A 22866-nucleotide genomic window follows, 5' to 3' on the forward strand; every position below is an offset into this window, starting at 1 on the left:
CAGAGAGAAGGGAATAGTATCAGAAAGAATTAAAAGCTAGATCTGATAAAGCTTGGTGTGAGAGAGTGTTTAAGAAGACACCCAAGTTTCAGACTAACTGGGTGGGTGCTGATGTCATTTAGTGCAATATTCAATACAGAGGAGGATTGGGTTTGGAAGAGGGGTGATGACTTCAGCTTTGGACTTGTTAACTTTCTGTGGCTGTAAGCCAGACTAGTGAAGATACTGGAACTGGGACTTAGGGGAGAGATCAGAGCAAGAGGCAGGAGTTTAGAACATTGGGACTGTGATAGAAGCCATGGTAGCGATGAGATCACACAGAAAGAGTGCATACAGTAAGAAGAACAGAAGGCCCAGGAGGAATTCCTGGGGAGAGATGGACAGAGTAGGGAAACCATGAGGAAAGGAAAGGACACCCAGGAGGAGGAGGAGGACCAAGAAAGAGTGACATAACAGTCATTGTCAGGGATGGCACATGGACTATCTCCTATAACGCTTCCAACAGCTGTATGTCTGGATCTGATTATTCTTATTTTACAAATAAGAGAAGGAATCAAACCATAAGAGACTCTTAAATACAGAGACCAAACTGAGGGTTGATGGGGGGCGGGGGAGAGGGGAAAATGGGTGATGGGCATTGAGGAGGGCACTTGTTGGGATGAGCACTGGGTGTTATATGTAAGTGACAAATCATGGGAATCTACTCCTGAAACCAAGGGGACACTGTATACACTGCATGTTAGCTAACTTGACAATAAATTATACTAAAACAAACAAATAAGCAAACAAGAAAACAAAACAAAACAAAAACCAAAAAGTGGAAAAGAAAGGGGAAAAAAAGAGAGAGAGAGCTGGGAATCAGTGGGAAAAGCAACTTGACTAGGTTTGCAGCGCCAGTAGATTTTGGAGGCGGCATTGAAACATACATCCGTGAGGTGTTTTGTCTTGTTTTGTTTTGTTTTTGAAGCCTATGCACTTCTATTCCATAAGCCACATCAGAGATTTCAATAAGAAAATGAATAACATTTATTTAGTAGGTACTGTACTTTACACACCGTTATAAACATTTTGAAAATATTTACTTATTTAACTCTCACGACAACCCGGTGATACCCAGTACCAATACTCCAGTACCATTATTATCCTCTGTTAAAAAAAAAAAACAAAAATCACCCTAGATTACATGGCTTGAAAATGACAGAGCTGGGTTTTAAATATAGGAAGCCTGTGCTCCTCACCACCTCATCATACAACTCAAATCTGAAACCTTTAAGCCTTTAATTCAGCAGAGGCTAATAAGGTGACTATCACGTACCTGGCATTATGCTCCATGTTGCAATTCAAAAATGCACTGAAACATTACAGTCCCTACCTAAATGGATCTTACAGTTCAGTACCTCTTCAATATTATCTAGAAAAGACAACCGAGGGGCAAGAGTTGAGGGATGGAATGTGCAGGACACTTGAATTGGGGACCAGGTAAGAGAAACTCAGGTTCTTATTGAACACCTCTGTGTGGAGTACTGCTCTAGACCTGAGATGAGCTATAATGGGAAAACTAGTTTAAGGGCATAGTGCTGGGTATTTCAGACTTGCCTGACCTGAATTTGTCTCCTCCCCTTGTGTTTTACTGTGGAAGGTATTTTTGTGATGATTAATTCGCTGCTCCTGAGACGGTCTGCATTTTTTTTTAAATCATAAAACCTTATTTCAATCTCTTTTTTTGTGTGTGATGGGGATACACTTAGATATTTAAAACTTAGAGGGTTACTATTTATGAAAGTGTGGAGTTCATCCAGTGCTGGATGATGGGAAGGATATTAACAACTCTGGAGCCAGGAAGGGGAGACAGTATATCTACTTCAGGTATGAAGGACTCTTCGGTGACATCCTGACATAGTGGGAGCTCCCTTAAAAAAGTCAAGATCCTACTGGTCCCCTTTATCTCTTGATAATATCTCCTTTCCCAATGCTCACCATGGGCTTTGATTGTCATGGGGATGAGAAAGGCCTGAATTAGGGGAGAATCTACATTAAATATTTTACTATGGAGAAATACTTGACTTATAAAATAAATGAGAGAATTATTTCTCTGTTTAAAACCCAAGTTTGAGCTATCTTGTTGCCTTCAGGAATTGCCAAGCTGACCTGCTAATAAAGTCTCCTGAGATCCTACATAAGGTTCTTTGTCTCTAGGGAGACTATAATATTCTGAGGGTGATTTGGGAAGGATTCCCTCTACAAATATCAGTTTGGTATCATATGTAGGGTTTACAGGACATTCAAAGGTGGTTTCTAAAATGGCTGTATTTACTATTTGAGGCATGTTTCAGGGACTGGACTATGTCTACTCATTGAGGATATTACAGGTAGGTCTAAAATACCCATGGTTTTGACATATCCCTTTGCACTTAGGCTAGCTGCCTGCTTGACCACACTATATTGCCATGTGGAACCTTTCCAACAAATATATACGTCTCATGTCACTGCTGTTAGGATATACTGTTACATACATCAAAAATCAATGCCCAAACTACCTCCTGCCCCTGCTCACTGTGGCCTGATATTCCATCAGTGCTCGCTCCATCCATCTATCCATCCATCCATCCATCCATCCATCCATCCATCCATTCTAGACATGCAGGAAACACTGACTAAGCATTTACTTTACCAAGCCCTACCCTACGGGCAAGGAGATGAATCAGGCACATCCTTCAAAATGCTCACAGACTATTAGAGAAGACAGATCAAAAAGCAATAATTTTAATATAGTGTGATAGATTCTATAATAATTGTATCTCAAAAAAAAAAAACCAGTTTGAGCTCCCACCTCACATCCTGTTCAGCGTGACAATCACGAGAGCACTGTGAAAGAACTAGCCAGCTGAAGACTGTCTATGTCCCCACAGGGTAGAAAGGAATTTATTATTAGAAATTTACATTGCACAGAGCAAGATCTTGATTTGCCTTTGTAAGAGAACATCTTTATAAGGAGAAGCCTGGAGAGCTGACTCCCCAGAAGCCCTGGGGGAATCTGTGAAGAAGAGGATGGGAATAGTATTGGAAGGCTACCAGAGTAAGCATGGTGGCTTCCCCACTTCCCCCTTCACTTACTTAGATACCTACTTTCTTACCTCTCTGAATAATTTCTGGCTCTTCTGAATAACCACCTGAGGAGCATAAATACAGTTTTTTCTTTGTCAAAGACAGATAACTCAGGATGCTAGGGAGCAAGTTGGTGGACTGGAAATCCCCAGGCCCTCCTTCTCTCATAAAGATACTCATCCAACAACAACGCGCAAACCAATTCCTTTGTGAGAACACCAGAAACCAGTTAAAAGGACACTGCATCCAAAGTGAATGCAAACCCAGCTGTTATAATTATAAGATGTTTTATGTATGTATGCCCCATGGTAACCACAAAGAAAATGCCTATAGACAATACAAAAAAAGGAGACAGCAATCAAACCATGCCCCTACAAAAAAAAATAATAAAACACAAAAAAGATAGCAAAAGAGAAAAAGAGGAAAAAACCTTCTATAAGACAGGCAGAAAACAATGAACAAAATGTCAATAGTGAACAAAATGTCAATAGTAAGTCCTTTTCTATCAGTAATTACTTAAATTTTTTTTAATGTTTATTTATTTTTGAGGAAGAGAGAGAGACAGAGTGTGAGTGGGGAAGGGGCAGAGAGAGAGGGAGACAAAGAATCTGAGGCAGGCTCCAGGCTCTGAGCTGTTAGCACAGAGCCCGATGTGGGGCTCAAACTCACAGACTACAAGATCATGACCTGAGCCAAAGTTGGACGCTTAACTGACTGAGGCACCCAGGTGGCCCTCTATCAGTAATTACTTTAAATGTAAAAATTTTAAACTCCCTAATCGAAAGATGGCATGTCAGGGTGACTCAGTCAATAAAGCATTCAACTCTTGATTTCAGCTCAGGTCTTGATTTCAGGGTTGTGAGTTCAAGTACCACACTGGGCTCTGCACTGGGCATAAAGCCTACTCAAAATAAATAATAAACTCCCTAATCAAAATACATGGAATGACTGAACAGATTTTTAAAGGGGGCGGGTACCTAGGTGGCTCAATCAGTTGAGTGTCTGACTCTTTGTTTTGGCTCAGGTCATGATCCCAGGGTCATTGGATCAAGCCTTGTGTTGGGCTCCACACTGAGAGTGGAGCTTGCTTGAGATTCTCTCTCTCCCTCTGCCCCCCTCCCCCTTCTCTCTGTCTCTCCCTCTAAAATAAAAAATAAAGAAAACAAGATCCAACTATATGCTATCTTAGAGTTTCACTTTATATGCAAGAACCAATACAGGCTGAAAATGAAAGGATGGAAAAATATATTCCATGTAAATGTCAACCAAAAGACAGCAGAGATGGCCATACTTATGTCAGGCAAAATAGACTTTAAGTCAAAACTGTCACAAAAGATAAAGAAGACATTATGTAACAATAAAAGGGGAAATTCATCAGGAAGTTATAATGGTAAGTATATATGAACCTAATATCACACTATACAAATATATTATGCAAACATTGACCGAATTGAAGGAAGAAATAGCAACATAATAACAGTAGGAAAAAATAATAGTGGGAGATTTCAATACCCCACTTTCAATAATGGATAGAACATCCAGATAGAAGATCAATAAAGAAACAGTGGACTTGAATAACATTATAGACTAAACAGACCCAACAGACAGACCACCTAACAGCAGCAGGATACATATTCTTCAAGTGCACACAGAACATTCTCAGGATAGATTATGTGTTAGATCACAAAAAAAGTCTTAACTTTAAGAAAATTGAAATCATACCAAGTTTCTTTTCTGACCACAATAAAATAAACTAGAAATCAATGGCAGAAGGTTGCAAACTACACAAGTATATGGAAATTAAATAACATACTCTTGAACAACCAATGAGTCAATGGAGAAATCAAAAGGGAAATTAGAAAATGTCCTGATACAAATGAAAATAAAAACATAACACATGAAAAATTATAGGATGCAGTAAAAGCAATACTAACAGTGAAGTTTGTAGTGGTAAACATCTACATTATCTCAAACAACATAAATTTAAGCCTCAATGAACTACAAAAAGAATAATAAACTAAGCCTAAAATTAGGAGAAGGAAATAAATAATAGAAATTAGAGTAGAAATAAATGAAATAGAGAATAGAAAAGGAATAGAAAAAAATCAATGAAATTAAGAGTTGGTTTTTTGAACAGATCAGCAAAATTGACAAACCTTTAGCTAGACTACCTAAGAAAAAAGGAGAAAAAATTCAAACAAAATTAGAAATGAAAGAAGAGGCATTTCAACTGATGCCACAGAAATAAAAAAAAAAAAGGGGGGGGTACCTGGGTGGTGCAGTTGGTTAAGCATCTGACTCTTGATTTTGGCTCCGGTCATGATCTCATGGTCGTGAGATTGAGGCTTGCATTGGGCTCTGCACTGAGTGTGTAGTCTCTTGGGATTCTCCCTCTCTCTCCCTCTCTCTCCCTCTCTCTCTCTCTCTCTCTATCCCCTGCTCATGCTTTTTTTTTCTCTCTCTCAATCTCTCTCTCAAAATAAATAAATATTTTCTTTAGAAAAGAAATAGGAATGATGAGTCTTCTGTGAACAATTATATGCCAAACAAAGTGGTTAACCTAGAGGAAATGGATAAATTATTAGAAACATACAACCTACCAAGACTGAATCATGAAGAAATAGAAAATATGAACAGATCTATGACTAGTAAGGAGATTGAACCAGTAATCAAAAACTTCTCAACAAAGGAAAGCCCAGGACCAGATGGCTTCACTGGAGAATTCTAACAAACATTTAAAGTAGAATTTACAGCAATCCTTCTCAAACTTTCAAAAAAACTGAAAAGGAGGGAATACTTCCAAACTCATTTTATGAGGCCAGCATTACCCTGATACTAAAGCAAACAATGACACTACTAAATAAATAAATAAATAAATAAATAAATAAATAAAATAGAAAAAGCTACAGGCCAATATGTCTGACAAATATTGATGCAATAATTTTCAACAATATGTTAGCAAGTTGAATTCAACAACAGTTTGAAAGGATCATATACCATGACCAAGTAGGATTTAGCTCTGAGGTACGAGGATGTTTCAACATATGCAAATCAACCAATGTGATATACCACTTTGAAAGAATGAAGGATAAAAATCACACGATCCTCTCCATAGAAGCAGGAAAAGCATTTGAAAAAATTCAACACCTTTTCATGAAGAAATGCTCAACTATCTAGGAATAGAAGGAAATTACCTCAATATAATATAAGCCATATAAGTCCACAACAAACATCATTATCAAAGGTGAAAAACTGAAAGCTTCTCCTCTACGATCTGGAACAAGGCAAGGAAGCTCACTCTCACTTCTATTTAACATAGTACTGGAAGTCCTACTCAGGACAGTTAGGCAGAAAAAGAAATAAAAGGCATTCAAATAAGAAAGGAAGAAGTATAATTGTCCCCATTTACAGATAACATGGTCTTATATGTAGAAAACCCTAAAGGTTCTCCCCGAAAAGTTAGAATTAACAAACGAATTTGGTAAAGTCGGAGAACACAAATTCAATATGCAAAAATCAGTTGCATTTCTATACACTAACACAGAACTATGTTAAAAGGATATTAATGAGTGATACCATTTACGGTAACACCAAAAAGAATAAAATCCTTAGGGATCAGCTGATTAGGTGAAAGACTTGTACACTGAAAACTACAAGACACGGATGAGAGAAATTGGAGACAAAAACAAATGGACATCCTATTTTCATGGACTGGAAGACTTAATATTAAAACGTCCACACTATCCAAATCATTCTGTACATTCAATGCAACCTCCTTAGAATTTTAACGTTACTTTTTGCAGAAATAGAAAAACAATCCCAAAATTCATGTGGAACCATAAAAGATCCTGAATAGCCAAAATAATCCTGAGAAAGAACAAAGCTTCCTGATTTCAAAGCATATTATAAAGCTACAGTAATCAACACTGGATTGTACTGGCATAAATCAGATTAGATACCTAGAGAGAACAGAGATAGGGAAAAGAACAGATAGATAGATACCTAGATAGAACAGAATAGGGAAAAGACAGTCTCTTCAATAAGTGGTGCTGGGGAAAACTGGATATCCATCTGCAAAGAATAAAATTGGACACTTATACCATAAACAAAAAGAAACTAAAGAGGGATTAAATACTTAAATGTAAGAACAGAAATGTAAGAAACCACAAAACCCTAGAAGAAAATGTAGGGCAATTGCTTCATAAGTTTGGTTTTGGCAATACTTTCTTGAGTATGACGCCAAAGGCAGAGGAGATAAAAGCAAACTTAGACACGTGTGACTATCTTTAAACTAAAAAGCTTCTGTGTAGCAAAGGAAGCAATCAGCAGAGTGAAAAGGTAACGTATAGAATGGGAGAAATTACTTGCAAACTTATAGCAGGTAAGGGGTAAATATCCAAAAACCACAAGGAACTCTTAGAAGTCAATAACAAAAAACTAAATACCTGACTTGACAATAGGCAAAAAGATTTGAATAGACATTTCTTCAAAGAAGACAAATGACTAACAAGTGTATGAAAATTTTCTCAACATCACTAATCATCAGGGACATGAAAACCACCATGAGCTATACTTTACACGTTTGGATAGCCGCTATCAAAAAACAAACAAACACAAGAAGAAAACCAGAATATAACAAGTGTCCTGTCAGGGCTATTGCTCACATTTCCAGTATATTTTTTCCAATAGCTTACTGTGAAAATTGTGGAAGATGGAGAAGAGTGGAAAGAATTGTACAATGAATATCCATACTAATTTGTACAATGCCCAATTGTACAATGGATCAAGTTTTGTTGCAGAGCGATACATGTATCTAGTCACTTTTCTGTGTTTTTCAATGTGCTTTTTAGATTACACTTTTATTTTGAGATAATTATAGATCCTCACGCAGCTATAAGAAATCATCCTGTGTACCCTTTACTCGTTTTTTCCCAGTAGCAACATCTTGCAAAGCTATGGCACAGTATCACAACCACGAGATCAACGTGGATGCAGCCAAGATACAGATTCCATCACCACAAGGATCCCTCTCTTTACCCTTTTAGAGCCACACCTACTATCCTCACTTTCCTCCCCCTCCAAAACCTGTGGCAACCACTAAGCTATTCTCCATTTCAATAATTCTGTCTTTCAAAAAATGTTATCTGAATGGAGTTATGCCAGTTGTAGCCTTTGGGGATTGGCTTTTTTCATTCAGTACCATTTTCTAGTGATTCCAGTTGTTGTGTATATCAACAGTTCATTCCCAATGTGTTTTCAAAGGCATTTTCACACCTAGGGGACGTTCTTCATGAGCTTGTGCCAGTAAGTATCACCCCATAAAATCCCCAGCAATGTTAGAAAAGGAAATACACTCTTTAGAGTCTTTTCTTTGAAAAACAACAACAACAAAACAAAACAACTTATGGAGGTTTTGACATTTTGCAGTATTGGCCACAAACATTTTGAAAAGTTTCCAATGTGGATTTTGTATGTGTGAACTTGAGAAGAGAATAAAAATGTCAGTGGCCGTATTCATCTTGCATAAAATATTTGAACTTTATGCTGCACTAAAACAATAAATTGTCTCTGTAATAAGACATGGGCAATTAAACAAGCAAGAGAAACAATTCATGTAGCTTGAGTTGAATGGAAGCCCTGCAATTGAAGTAATGTAATCACACCCCAGGAGTCTGAGGAGGGGGTGTGTGCCCAGGAGAGGTGACTGCTTTATGCTTCTTTATATAATGGATAAGGGAAGTGTAATTTAATTTGCAAACAGCAATCTTTAGAAATCAATTAGGAGTTTATTCCAAAGGGGGCAAACGTTGGTTACAGATTTATGGACCTCTCTGCAGAGGAGGGAAAGTTTAGCACTTAGGGCTCAAGCCCTGCCCTTCCCGCCTCTCCACAAGTAACTCCCAGTGGGGAAGGAATGTAGCGGCCCACAAGGGAAGGAGTCCTGTGCAGGGGCTGCAGGAGAGAGGTCTGCAGTGGGAGACGTGAGCCTGTGCCCCAGAGCTGGGCGTCTGTGGACCAGGATGGTCAGACTGATGCTCCTCTAGTTGTTGATACTGAATTCACACACAGGCAGATGCACCTGGGACAGACCCTGACATCAGGCCAGCGCTGGCTACTGGAGAGAGCCTCCTGCCCCTGAGAGCAGGGAAGGCTTTGTTTCGCAGCTCGGTGAAGTACAGACCCAGGTACTCCTCACTCTATCGTGTACTTGCCTGTTCAGTCATCTCTAGCTGAGCACTGCCTTCATGTGCTCCTCTGAGCGTAGACCCGTGGCCATCAGTCTAACAGGAATTAGCAATGATTTCTTGTGGTCATGTAAGTTCGAGGAACGCAGGTTTAATCAAAGTTAAGCAGGCCTCTTTACTGTAGGATGGCCCAGACCTATTGATCTGAGGCTGTGCATGGGGCATCTACAGATTATTATAAGACTGGAGAGTTATAATTACTGATTGTAAGATTATAATCAGACTTTTTTAAAAAAAGTTATCTGACCAGGGACCCAGACAAAAGTGTTCTGGGTCACACTTGGAGGAAGGCTGCCGCGCTGGGTTCCTGTCTGTGAGGCTTGCATGAATAGGACCGCAATGAACACAGAAAGGTAAGTCCTGTGCTAAAGAACTTCCGTTGCGTTCCCTGCTGTATCTCTACTGCCTAGGACAGTGCCTGGCTCACAGTAAGTGCCCAATGAATGCTGGTTACATGACTAAAAATAATAGCTATTATTTCTTGAGTTCTAGGAATTGTGCTGAGCTTTTTTCAGCCATTATCCCATTTAACTCTCAAAACAATACTGAGAACCAGTTCTCATTGTTATTCCCTTCTACAGGTGAGAAAACTGAGGGTTAAGACGGTTCCATATTTGCCCATGGTCACAGAGATAGGAGGGGGTCAGGCTGCGGCTTGAATCCAGATTATATAACTCTACAACCCACACGAGTAATTGTTTCTCTGCATTGCTTCTAGGAAGGACCAGGTAAGTAGATAAATGAATCCAAAACCCACCCAGGCATCAGTCATCGGAAGGGAACTAGCCCTGAGTGGTCCCACCAAAACACCCCATTCCTCCAAGTGAATTCATCCTCAGAGGTGGCCTTCCAGGGTGCGGGGGACAGCACACATTCCCAAAACCTTCCTGGTTGCAGAGCATGACACACATGCCTGTGGGAACTGTAGTATTACCAAGAACCAGATTTACCTGCAAAACTTGATCTGGTCTTCATTAAGTTGTGTGCAGGTCTCCTTGAAACAAGAGTCAACACTGAACACCGAAGCATGTAGAATAAAACAGCCACAGGAACAGGGTTTGGGGCAGGGGCTGAAGTTCTTGCCAGGGATCGAGTAATCACTAAAGCTTCCCAATGGGAAGTTAGGAGCATTAATTTCAGCACAGCAGACCGAGGCCCAAGAGAGAGCATCTCGACCTCTTGATGTTGGTAGTGTGTCTACTAGACATCTCTACCCAGCACTGTGGCAGATAGGAAATAAACCCGCCTAGGAAAGTGGATGCTGATATGGCGGAAAGCCAGGTGCAAAAAAAGGTGTTCTCAAGATCCCTCTTTGCAAACAGGAAGTGCATCCCTCAGAAAGGGCCGGTTTATCACCCTAGTATTCAAGGGTCTCCTACAGCTTTGCCCAAAGGCCAGCCACAGGATCCAGGTCCCATTAGGGGCTGGTCCAGGTACTGGGGGCTGGGTGCTTTGCGGAGTGCCTCTCAAACATGACTTAGGCATGGCCCTGTCTTAGGGAAAAGCAGTCTCCACTTTTAAAAATTTTCTTTCTTCTTCTTCTTCTGCCCTTTTTTTTTTAATGCATAAGGAATGTTCAGCTGCCTCAGCAGCATAAATGAAATAAATTATCATTAAGATTAGGGATTGTGTTGTAAGTACACTCTAATTGCTAATTAATGCATTGTCCTGTTGATTTTTCCATGCATCTTATGTTTGACAAAGACGGAGGCTTGTTGCCAGCTCCGGGTAAAACATCGTCTCTAGCCCAGGCAGACAAGGTCGCTGGGTGAGTAAGACATTTCTTAGTTAACATTACTCCACTTCAGCATAGAACAGCGGTTAAGAAGGCTGACATTCAAGCAGATTGCCTGGGTTTGATTCTTAACTCTATCGCTTACTGTGTCTGCTTTGAGCAAGTTATTTTATTTCTTTGAGCCTCAGTTTTCCCTTCTCTATAACAGGGATAAAAATGATAGCATCCACTTTTTAAGATTTTGGCAAGGATTAAAAGAGAGAATAGAGTGAGGCATTTAGATGTAAGACCCAGTATGAGTGCTAGCTGCCAATCTTACTATTCCAGGTGTATATTTTCTTAATCAAACTATTTGAGGCCAATTGGGTTGCAGAATTCAGGGGTTTTGTTTTGTTTTGTTTTGTTTTTTTGGTGTTTTGTGTGTATGTGGAGGGGGGGTGTGCTTTGGCATTTAGGAAGCTAATGTGGCACACACAATTTATATTATGTTCCACTCCCTGCAGGATTGAGGGCAATGTCTCACAATCAAACACGCTAATATTTATGTACTTAAATATAGAAACATTCACATTAAGTGAGATAAATAAATACTATAAATACTTTTCTGTTACTTCAGTCAAATGTTCTCACCCAGTGAGTTTTGACATCAAATTTATGAAAAGGCTTTCAGGATTCAGAGCTTTTTAAAATTTTGGATAAGGGAGTTTTGACCTGTCTGACAGGTACTCCTGTAATAGGTTGCTGTGTCTACACTGGAACAGGTGCCATCCATACTCAGAGCCCTCAGTCATTTTCCTGACTCACTGAGGAGGTCTGTTTCAGCAGCAGATTCTTGGCTCCTGCCTAGACCTTGTGCAGGAAACTTCAGGGAGCCTCTGGGCTGAGCCTGGGAATGGTCAGTGGTCTACAGGGGTCAGGGCCTCCAGCTGTGAGTACCTGCCTGGTGCCAGGTGCTAGGTGCCTGATGCCCAGTGCCTGGCTGGGTTTTCTTGCTGGTCCCTGATGCTGTGTGCACAGTGCCCGGTCCTGCACCTAGCCTGGACTAGTGACGGCTCCTGCTTTACAGCTGGTCTCCTGGACAGATCTCTTCCTCTAAGTGAGGTGAGCAGCCTGATATAGTCATGGGCCAACTTGGGAAGCATAGTGAAAAAAGGGTCAAGAAGCACCTTCTCTCTCGAGGCTCTGAAATCATAGACTTACAGGCAGCTGAGTGAGGGCTGGGTGGGATTCAAATCTGTCCACTCACTCACTCACTCACTCACTCACAGTAAACATTTACTGTGGTCCTACTTTGTGCCAGGACCCTTACCAGGCCCTGCATGGCCAGGAGTCTGCAGAGTCACAATGATATAAAGCTAACAGTGAGGAGTATTTGGAATGTGGGCCAGGCACTGTGCTCTGTACTTTACCAGATCGGCAGACTGGATTCCTCCTTCCCTCAGGCCTGGGGCCACTGGAGTCTGAACCTCTCACCCAAGCCTTAGAGTTCTAGCTCTTAAATTCTCCCCGTGAGATTCTTCATGCTCTACAAAAGAGCATTTATCCTCAGTCTATAAAAGAATTAAGCTAGGTTCCAGCTCTAAAGTTAGCAAGAATGGAAATATCAACTTACCTGTCAACATCTGCTTCCCCCAAACTGCATGAAGATGCCACCAAGATGTGGGAATTTTTGCAGTAGGAGACTGGATGGACCAAGGTCTGCCCTGTTCAGGACCACTTATTAGTCCCCTTGCCTTGCGTAGGTCAGAATTTGTGGTAAATAGAGGCAGGAATTTGGGCCTCTGTACTGGGCCTCTCTGTGAATATTGGTGCTTGGTGCCCACTCAAAGATCTGTCAACTCTTTCTGAGCACAATCCTGTCTTTGCAGACATTGTCTGAATTCTAACTGCTGAGAAGGAAGTAGAAGGAGGGGAAGCCCAAGGGGACACTGAAGGCTGTCCTTGTGATTAAAATGAACCCATGAATGGCCCCATTTTGGGGCTCAGCCCTGCACCAGCCACTTTCATATGCCATGCCACTTACTCCAAACTTCTGGACTTGATGCTATTTTTCCATGTTATACATCAGGAAAATGAGAAGTAAGAAGTTAAAGCAATTAATGTGGTGGCCTAGGCTATGGTTCAGATCTACTGAAAATCCAAGCTTTCGACATGAGATACAAAAAGGTGCCCTTCCACTCTGGGCCCCACGCTACTGAAGGCAATACATACCGGTGAGAGCCTAGAGGCACAAGAGATACTTTACTAATAAAGTGCTTCCTGAGCTAGACACGCTTATTTGGCTGAAGTCTTTTCTTATGAAAACGAAGAGCCAACCTGAAGACAGAGCCCTGCCCACTTGAGAAATAACCAGGGGAGAGACTGTGCCCCTCCAACACATCCTGCCCAGGGCCTGTGGATGGCCTGCTCTTGGAATGAAGATGGACACGATGGAATTTCAAAGTGAATAAAAACATCAAAATGTGAGTTGTCTGACGTTTCCTCCTAACTCTGGTCTTGGACATGCGGTGGTCTGGTTATATTCTTGCTTTTATGTCTTGCTGGCCTTCTGGTTTTAACACCAGCCTCAGTGTACTTAGGTACTGTGTGAGACAGCCTCTTGGCGTTGATCAACTCTGGGGCACAAATAAATTCTAGTTTTGGGGCCGTGTGCCAAGGTCCCAGTCATGGCTGCCCTGTGAGCCTTGTAGACCATAAATACCTGGGTCTCACAGCAGGTACCAAACAACCTTCTGCGCTGTTCATCCCCAACCACCTGAAGGGTGTAGGTGTCCCTGGAAGCCCCAGGGTTTGCTGGAGTTAGAATGAGACCCTCAGGGGCTCCCGATCTAGCCTGTTTTCCTGCCTCCTAGAATTCTGTGTCTTCAGCATTTGTCCCATATTCTAATGAGATGTTCAGTTCTTAGCTGCAGACATGTGGAGAGATAATTGAGAATTAAAGTCAGAGGGAAAGACTTGAGGACAGCAATCATGGGTTTAAATTTATTATTCTTCTGCGTATCCATCATGTTTCTGCTCCGTAAGAGCCCTCAAATGATACTATTAATTCATTCTTTCAATAATATAAAACATTTTTTTCAGCCATTATAGAGGTACAGAGAAGAACAAGGCTTGGTCCATGATTTCTGCTTTGACTGGGTGGTTGTTCATTTTGAAGTCAGACCCAGTAAGGTAATGTGTGTCCAGAGCCTGGCTAACTCCTCACCTGTCTTCTGCTCTCCACTTCCCCCACCCCCGCTCTCAACCTTGTCTCCTCGTAGTCACAAACCTATGGTCCCACGGAGCCAGTGCCTCAGATCACTTTCTGTCCTCTCTGGCCCCAGATAATACTATTAAGCTCACCAGCTAGTTGTGAGGATCTAAGGCCACAGCGTAGGTGACAGTCCTGAGCACGCAGTCCTGGACACGCAGAGGCATCTGTCAATTTCACTTTTCTTCCTTCTCTGGATGGAAACTGCCCTGTCTCTATCATCAATCAGCACAAATGGTATTGGGTATTGTGTTCTTTCTCTGAGTTCTTGGGCCTTGCTTTTGGATTTTCCATTAGAAAGCATTATGGAAGAAGGCTCCAGTTCTGCTCAGGCATGCTCAGTACTGGGCACTGAAGACATTGCTGTTAAACTGAATGGAAATGGCTCTTGGCAAATCTGCCTCTGAATATACCCAGAATCTTCTCCATGACTTAGAGAGTTAATAATAATGGACATGGACGGAGTGCTTGCTATGCTGCCCAGGCAAGGAGGCCTGGTTCCAAAGTTAAAGACATCTAGGCCAATTTCAGGGTAAAAATGGAAACTCTCCATAAACTAACCATGGGACTCAGGTGGGGAGACAAGGAGCCAAATTCCACATAGTGGTCCACAATTCTATTCTCCCAGGATACTTGCACTCTCTCCCCGGCCAGTGTTGCAGGCTAGTGACTAAACACATCATAACACTGATGTGTATAGTATCATGAACATATGGGATGGCACCTGGAAGGGGCAACCTCTGCTGGGGGGTGCTGTGGTCAGACTCGCCTGTAGGCCTTTGAGGAGTTCAGCGGCAGGTGACACAGCCCAGTCTGCACCTTAAAGTTGAGCTGATGCATTGATTGTTCTCATCTGGATGTTGTTTTCCTGGCTGCAGGGAACCGTGAGAGGCAGAACGGCACAATAGGTCAGAGCACAGCATCCAGAGCCAACTGCCTGGGCCTGAAGCCATTTACAGATGCTGAGAACATAACATAAGCCCTCTCACCCTCTATTCCCCAATCTATAGAATGAGGACAAAAATAGTGCCCCATGGCCCTGAAGGTGGAGTGACCAACTATGGCCAAAGTGTGGAGCAAAGAGAAAGCCCTAGGTGGGTATAGATATGATAATGACTACAGCGCCTTTTGGAGACACTTCTGTATCCCACGACCTGACATAGCACATTCCCAGGGAGGTGCCATGGGCAGCCAGGAAGCTTGGAGGAAGCCAGGCTTCCAAGAGGTGCCTTCTAGAAGTTTCTCTTTACCAAGTGTTTGTGCAGGAGATCCAGCTGCCTCTGACACCAGAGCTGAATCTGCTGGACAGTCTTGAAGGGCTGGGTACCACCTCTCCATCCTGGGACCACAGGTGTCCCTCCAACTGCATTTACCAGCCTCTAGGATACCAAGATAGGGTTTGCTCTGAACAAGGAGGGAGCAGCATCCATAAAGCATTAAAAAACACATCAAGAAAAGGAGTCTGGAAGCAACATTACTCCTAGACAAAAAGCTACCTTGTTTTCTTAAGGAGATTTGAATTCTCTGAATTAAGGAATTGTGGTTTTAAAGGTTACCTGAGGGAAATACGGAGTTTTTAAAGCCCTGGGCTTTAATTAAAACTCACTCACACGCAACTAATGTGTGAGCCCAGATGTCCCCTGCATGCTCTCTGGGAACACAGGCCAGAAAAGGTCTCTGATGAGATGAGAAACTCTGAAGTCCTCAGCCCTGCATGCAAGCCCCCTCTTCTCCTATTCCTGTTCCTATTTTTTAGGAAAGGCTGGACACCCTACTCTTCAGACATGAATGTATCCAGGCTCTGGAATGTCCATAATCCCTGCAATTTACACATGGGGCAGAACATGGTTGGAGTTGACATACTGGTGGTGGTAAAATAAATTCCTACTTTACCACCTCTGCTCATGTGGTTCACTGTGATGGTTTGAATGGTTGCACCATTCAATCCTGCTGCACATGGCCATGTTTGTGAAGGCTCTTTGGATGTCCTTGTCCCCGCAGGGACTCCACATAATCCGTTATTAGAAGCCAACTCAAATTATCATTTCCTTCAACAGATCCCACCCCAAACATTAGCTTTGCTCCACATTCCATGGGGCTTTAGTTATTTTATAAAGCAGCCACCTGCCTTGAAAGGTCTCTGGGGAGAAGGTTCCTCTGGGCTGAATTTGGTCCCAACACCAGCGAGGTTGACCTACTCAGTGTTTCAAAAACAGCTAGTTGTTGATCTTTAGAATTCAGGAGTTTTTTTTTTTTTTTTCCTTTTCAATTCAGGTTCTTCTCAAAACTCAGAATACCTAGCAACATGTGCCGACAATCAAACAAGGTAGCAATTGGCTGGGTCCAGCTTTCAGTGAGAGCAGCCCCCCTGCAGCTCAGCACAATCCCAGTACCCCTGTGTCTTCCACACTCACTTTTACTTTCTGCTTGGCCCTGGGATGGGTCTTTCCAAACCAAGAAGTAAGCATAAAGTAAGGGAGCAAAGACTTGAGTACCGGGTTGCTGTGAAAGCACCACCCCAAATCCCTCACAACTTTGCCACTAAGGGGTTGTGTGAGGTTGCATCTTTGCTTAAATGGCATGGAGGTTAATACAGGCAAAACAAGAGCATATGCAGGGACTCCAGACAGTCTTATTCCCAAATGTTGGAATCTCTCAGTTAATAGGGGTAGCCATCTTTTTCTGACAACAGCTAGGGAAATTTTGCGCATCTTTAAAAATGATAACTGTTGGGGCATCTGGGTGGCTCAGTCAGTTAAGCATCTGACTTCGGCTCAGGTCATGATCTTGGGGTTCATGAGTTTGAGCCCTGAGTCAGGTTCTGTACTGACAGCTCAGAGCCTGGAGCCCGCTTCAGATTCGGTGTCTCCCTCTCTCTCTCTGCCCCTCCCCTGCTCACACGGTCTCTCCCTCAAAAATAAACATGAAAAAAAGGGATAACTATTACATTTTCTTAGCAACATTCTAGTTTTGCTTTTACCTCCTGAGTTCCAGCCCCTTGATGACTTTTTGGATGAGGTGCACGTTCCTATTCCTGGTCATCCTCCTGTTGGGGCAACTAGAAAACAGGTCAGTTTATGTATGCCGAGTCACTGATGAAGGTTCAGGGAGGGTCTCGTTCATTCCACAGCTAATGTGCTTCTGAGCGGAAGCAGAACATGGTTTGGTTTCTTCCTTCCTTTCTGCTGTAGAGAACTTTAAAAATCTCAAACCGTAATTTCTAAGCTTTCTCTGTACTTGACTTTTCTTAAATAGTTTCATTTTCTAGTCCAAAAACAATGCTCTGGCTTTCTAAGGTAAATAGGGCCATTTCTGTTCTAGAAGCAGCTGATGGAGAAAACCGAAGGTGAAGGAAGGCTATTAGAAGAAATGGGTCACATTCTACAAATCCTGGAGCCACAACTGTCTCTCAGGACACCAACCATTTCTATTTCTCCTATATCTTGAAAAGGTGCAGAAAATATCAATTATACTGAAGAGAAAGGACTTTATTTGCATGTTCTTATTTCCTATATATGTCACGTACAAAGTAATTAATGAACTTGAAATTAAAAAAAAAAATTAAATTTTGGCGGGGGTGGTTGGGTGGCTCAGTTGGTTAAGCCTTTGGCTCTTGATTTCACCTCAGGTCATGATCTCATGGCCCATGAGATTGAGCCCTGCATTGGGCTCTGTGTCGACAGTACACAGCCTGCTTGGGATTCTCTTTCCCTCCCTGTCTCTCTGCCCATTCCCGGCTCATGTGCGCGCGCTGTCTCTCCCTCTCAAAATAAATACATAAACATTTAAAAAATAATTAAAAAATTAAAAAAATAAATTTTTTATGTTGACCGTTGAATGATAATCAGTTTTTCCTGGGTCTCAGAAAACCACAGAGGATGTGCCACTTTGTGTTGAATGAGGATCTTGGGGCAGTTCTTGGGGCGGGTTATAACTCTGCTCCATGAGCAGCCATGATGGGACAAAGTTGCTTAATCATTTTGTCAAATTCCTCTTCATAGGAGAGCACATCCCCAGCCTTGGCAAAAGACTGCTTCTAGAAGCAAGAAATAAGGACCTGGGCTTTTAAAAAGTAACCTCTACTCTGAGGATGTAAAAATCATAGCGGAGGGGCGCCTGGGTGACTCAGTCAGTTAAGCGTCTGACTTCGGCTCAGGTCATGATCTCACGGTCCGTGAGTTCGAACCCCGCGTCGGGCTCTGTGCTGACAGCTCATAGCCTGGAGCCTGCTTCCCATTCTGTGTCTCCCAATCTCTCTGCCCCTCCCATGCTTGTGCTCTGTCTCTCTCTCAGTCTCTCAAAAATAAATAGACATGAAAAAAATTAAAAAAATAATCATAGTGGAGGATGTAACAGACACTTGGCTACAGTCAGAGCTAGCGCCCAGAAATGTGAAATCAGCCAACCTCAGCCTGTGCATTCCTCCCCGCTACAACACACCAGGTAAGAAACCATGTCCCGGAATCAAACTGTTGAGATTCAAATCCTGGCTTGACCATTTACAAGCAGTGTGACCTTGGGCAAGTTACTTAACTTCTCCAGACCAGGGTTTCTCACCTGTAAAATGTGTATGATGGTACCTCTTGCATGGGTTTTGGTAAGGATTAAATGACTGAGTGCATGTAAAGCTTTTATGATAGAACTTGGCGTATGGTAAATTCTTAAATGTGTCAAATTATCCATGGCATGTGACTTCAGTACACTGTCACTTGGTTTCCTAGGTTTTCTTATGCGGTCTTGGATTCATTGTTGGGGCATATTGCTCCTGCTTCCCTCCCGTTATCATCAAAATCTAATACCCGCCTGGAACTCCGAAGTTTACAAAATGCTTTTACACTCTAAATCTCATATAATCTTCACATCAGCCCTGGGTGTGCTCCCTACTCTGCCCAATGGGTTTTGGGCAACTTAGTGCCATTTTCTCTCCTCTGTGCTTTCTCCTGTATCACAGTTCTAGAGCCCTGGGAACTAGATTTCCCGGAATTTTAACCAGCGGTTGACAGGTTTTCTGTCTTTGTAAGAATAACAGCAGAGAGGCAAGGTGACGAGGTGAGGAGTCCCTACTCTCCTAAGCAGTGGTGGGCAGCCATGCAGGCTCTCCAGCAGAAGGCAGATGGGACGGAGTGATGCCAGGAGCATTTGGACGTCCTCTTGCAAGTTACCCCCATTGGTTCTGCAATTCCTGACTTCCTGAACACTAGCGGTGGCTGATTTTTCATCCCCTTTGTTCCTCTAAAGATCTGCGCCCTCAAATCTTCTCTATGAAATCCCTTTGTGCTGGAAATATCTAGAGTGTTTGCCATTTTCCTGACCAAACCCAGACCTACTTTATATTAGGAAACACGCAATGAGTACATACTTTATGCCAGGCACTGCGTTAAGCATTTTATATGAGTTAACTTATTTAATCCTTATAATGATGCAGTTTGAAAAGCAGCACAATTATCCTGATTTTTCAGATATGGTAACTGGGGCACAGAGAGGAAAAGTTCCTTTTGCATGGTTATCACTAGGCTCTACAGACTCTGTTAAGTTACTGAATGTTCACCATGTGCCTGGCATTGTACTGAGTATTTCAACGAAGGATGAGTTACAGTTTCCCAAAGTAACAGGTAGTTAAAAGCCAAGCAGGGATTCCCATCCCTTCCTAACTCTCCACCCAGTGTTTCTTTTCCCAAACCTCTGATGCCTCTTGCATGGAGAGAACTACCACAGATGTAAGGATGTATAAACAGTTACAGTTAAAGGGTGTCTGCCTAAGAACAAGTTGTCCCGTTCTATGCACTTCTTACATTTTATCAAGGAAACTGTTTTATTCCAAAGAATGAATGGTGGGTCTTGTGACCCAGGGATAATTTGTTATGGTCATACATGGCAGAAGTAGGGGGAAATTAAAAAAAGGAGAGAGGGAATGAGGAAAAGAGGAGAAGGTGGATGGTACAGGAGGGGCAAAGAGAAGAATAAGGAAAAAGGACAAGGCAGGGGAGGAGGAGAGGAAGAAGAAGGAAGGCAGAATGAGAGCTTTTTCTGATCAAACCACCAGCCACATATAAGAGCAAGGCAGAAAAGGGACTTTTCCCACCTCCTATTTCTACCAGGGGATCCAGATCTTTGTCGTAGCAAGGACTAAGTGTTGTTACTCAAATATTCATCCCTCTGCCCCAGATCTACATCATAATGCAAAATCCATAAGTGTTAGCTATTTTGGCTGCTTGATAAAAATTTGATACATTCTGATTAACACACATATAATAAATAGTCTAATTTTATTATGTTGTATAAAGAATTCAAAAATATGTGGTGTCTGTGCTTTCCCAAAGTGTAAGGAAACAGATAAAGCTTCAGACAGTCAAAGAAAGATTGCTTTCATTAAATTATGCTGTTATTGAATTTCTTCCCCTATGATAGTCTCTCCCTGTTCTCAAAGCTGTCTGCTACATGAGCAATCACTTGGGGTGGGATTTTCCCTCGATCTCTGGAAGCGATCCTTGAAGACACGATTTAAATACTTAAGAGATTCTTTACTGGAGGCCTGCAAGCAGTGAGGACGTGTTACAAAGAGGTCAGGAGCTGGTAAATGTAGTGCTGAGTCTATGGGCAGAGGATACAAGTGCTGACTCTAGTCCCCTGGGGCATGCTGGAGTTAAAGAATGTTGATCACCTGCTCCATGCTAGGTGTGCTCCATGTAGGCACTTCTACAAAAAACCTTCCAAATTGGATGGGCACATTCATCCTTTTTTTTTTTTTTTTTTAATAGATAAGGAAACTGAAGCTGAGATAATCTTATCTAAGACAGAGTTAGAATGGTTGCATTGGGGATGCCTTATACTCGTTGCTCTTTAGATTAGAACCATAAACCAGGTTGCCAGGCCAAATGACCTTTCCACATCACTGAATCTTGAATGGATTGGCTCAAGGATGGGAATTAAACCTGGGCCTTCAAGCTTCAGTGGGGTCTTTGAGTTCCCTCCGCTCACATTACCCTCTAGTAATTCCTCTTCTGCTTCAGCCACCAGGGTCTGTTCCTGTTACTGACAGCCAAAGTGTGCTGACTGATGGAGGGTGGGGCTGGATTTGAGCCCTGTTCTGCCTGAAGACACAGATCCTCTGTAAAGGAAGGTGAAACTCATCCCTCCTACTTATCCCACCATGGGGACCTACATTCCCATCACAGGGTCAGACCTTAGAATAAGCGAATGAGGGTAGACTAGGCATCCTGAAGGACTGAACAGAGAAGGACGGACACTGGGCACCAAGGGCTACTCCCCAGTGCTCCTACTCTTCAGCCCGGAGCAGCTCTGGGCCTGCCTGCACAGGCCTCGGGGGCCAGGTGCTCCTCCTCTACTCTAGTAAGAATCAGCAGGCAGGGCTGGGTCCCCAGCTTTCTGAGGACTGGTTTCCTCCAAGAACATGCCAAGTAAAATGGTCATTCTGTTCCCTGTGTTCACTGGCATTTTCCGGGGGAATTCAGAATCCTCTTATTATCTCCATACCCCTGCCCAGACCTACATTCTAGGAGAAGATTCCTCACCCAATGTCATCCCAGTCTGACCCAAATCTACTTGTCCTGCTCCCTCTTTCCTTGGGGACGGAAGCTATGAGTATAATGGGTGACATTAATGGAAGCATAATGGTTAATTTGAGGGAGATGATAATCCCAAAGAGCCCAGGGCTGGTTAGGCTGTATCTAGTATGCTGCCTTTTCTCCTAAGAGTGACACTTTAAGAGAGTATTTTTCCAAACTGGGTGCATTCAGAAGGCTGCCTGATGTTTATGGGGTCTAGGAATAAAATCCTAAAGAAATTCGCAAAGGACTAAGAAGAATGATTTGTGGGAGACCGTTCCCATCACACGTCTGGGGGGCAAGGGGAGAGGATGAGGAAGTGCACTTCGTGGTTGAGGTTCCAGATGAAAGAATCAACAGTGGAGGGTGGCAATTAAAAGAGGGAAGATTTTAGTTTAATGTGGGAATAAATGTTGTAGTTAGGGTTGCCTTCTCTGGTATGGAATATTCTGTTCCTTTAAGTATCTAAGCAAGAATGGGAGACATCTGCACAGGGATCCTCCTGGAGGGACTCCAGTCTCTAGAGAAGATCAGATCATATGATCCCTAAAGTCCTCCCCTCTATCAAAGACTCCAGGATTACTCTGTACGTAAATTCTGATGGACAATAGGGGAGTGACTACATACATTGTTCCATCCACAGCCTGAAATCTTGACAGCCTCTAAAAAGAATGAATTAAAGTTAAGGATGCTAACACAGGATCAAATCCATAGCAAGCTGTAAATTTGGCAAAGCAAGCTGCGAATAGGTATTTCTATATCATACTATACATTTTCTTTGTAGGATATGTGGGTACAGAAATACAAATGTGAAAATGTGCACACACACATACACACACACAGAGGCTAGGAAAAATAAAAAATATATAAGGGAGGATTTGGGGGCTGGAAATGGTAGTTAAGAAGAGTCTAGCTTCATTTGCTACGTTTCTTTTCTTTCCTTCTTCTTATGTTTTTTAACAAGAA

General features: G+C 42.4%; 1 protein-coding gene and 1 long non-coding RNA gene across 3 annotated transcripts in view; one reads left to right on the forward strand and one right to left on the reverse strand.

Moving 5' to 3' along the window:
- CLSTN2 (calsyntenin 2) overlaps positions 1-22866 on the reverse strand; it is a 603018-nt gene that overhangs the window by 314573 nt on the left and 265579 nt on the right. The gene's annotated exons all lie outside the window — the stretch shown is intronic.
- LOC113599953 (uncharacterized) lies at positions 181-13551 on the forward strand. Of its 2 annotated transcripts, XR_008297971.1 has the most exons (6): positions 181-507; positions 2323-2369; positions 9589-9703; positions 9932-10078; positions 11055-11118; positions 12954-13551. It is a non-coding gene; the product is annotated as an uncharacterized LOC113599953 (long non-coding RNA). The 2 variants fall into 2 exon arrangements; XR_003420942.2 differs by lacking the exon at positions 2323-2369 and having other exon boundaries at positions 186-507.

The sequence above is a fragment of the Acinonyx jubatus genome, chromosome C2 (assembly GCF_027475565.1).
Source record: "Acinonyx jubatus isolate Ajub_Pintada_27869175 chromosome C2, VMU_Ajub_asm_v1.0, whole genome shotgun sequence".
Taxonomy (NCBI): domain Eukaryota; kingdom Metazoa; phylum Chordata; class Mammalia; order Carnivora; family Felidae; genus Acinonyx; species Acinonyx jubatus.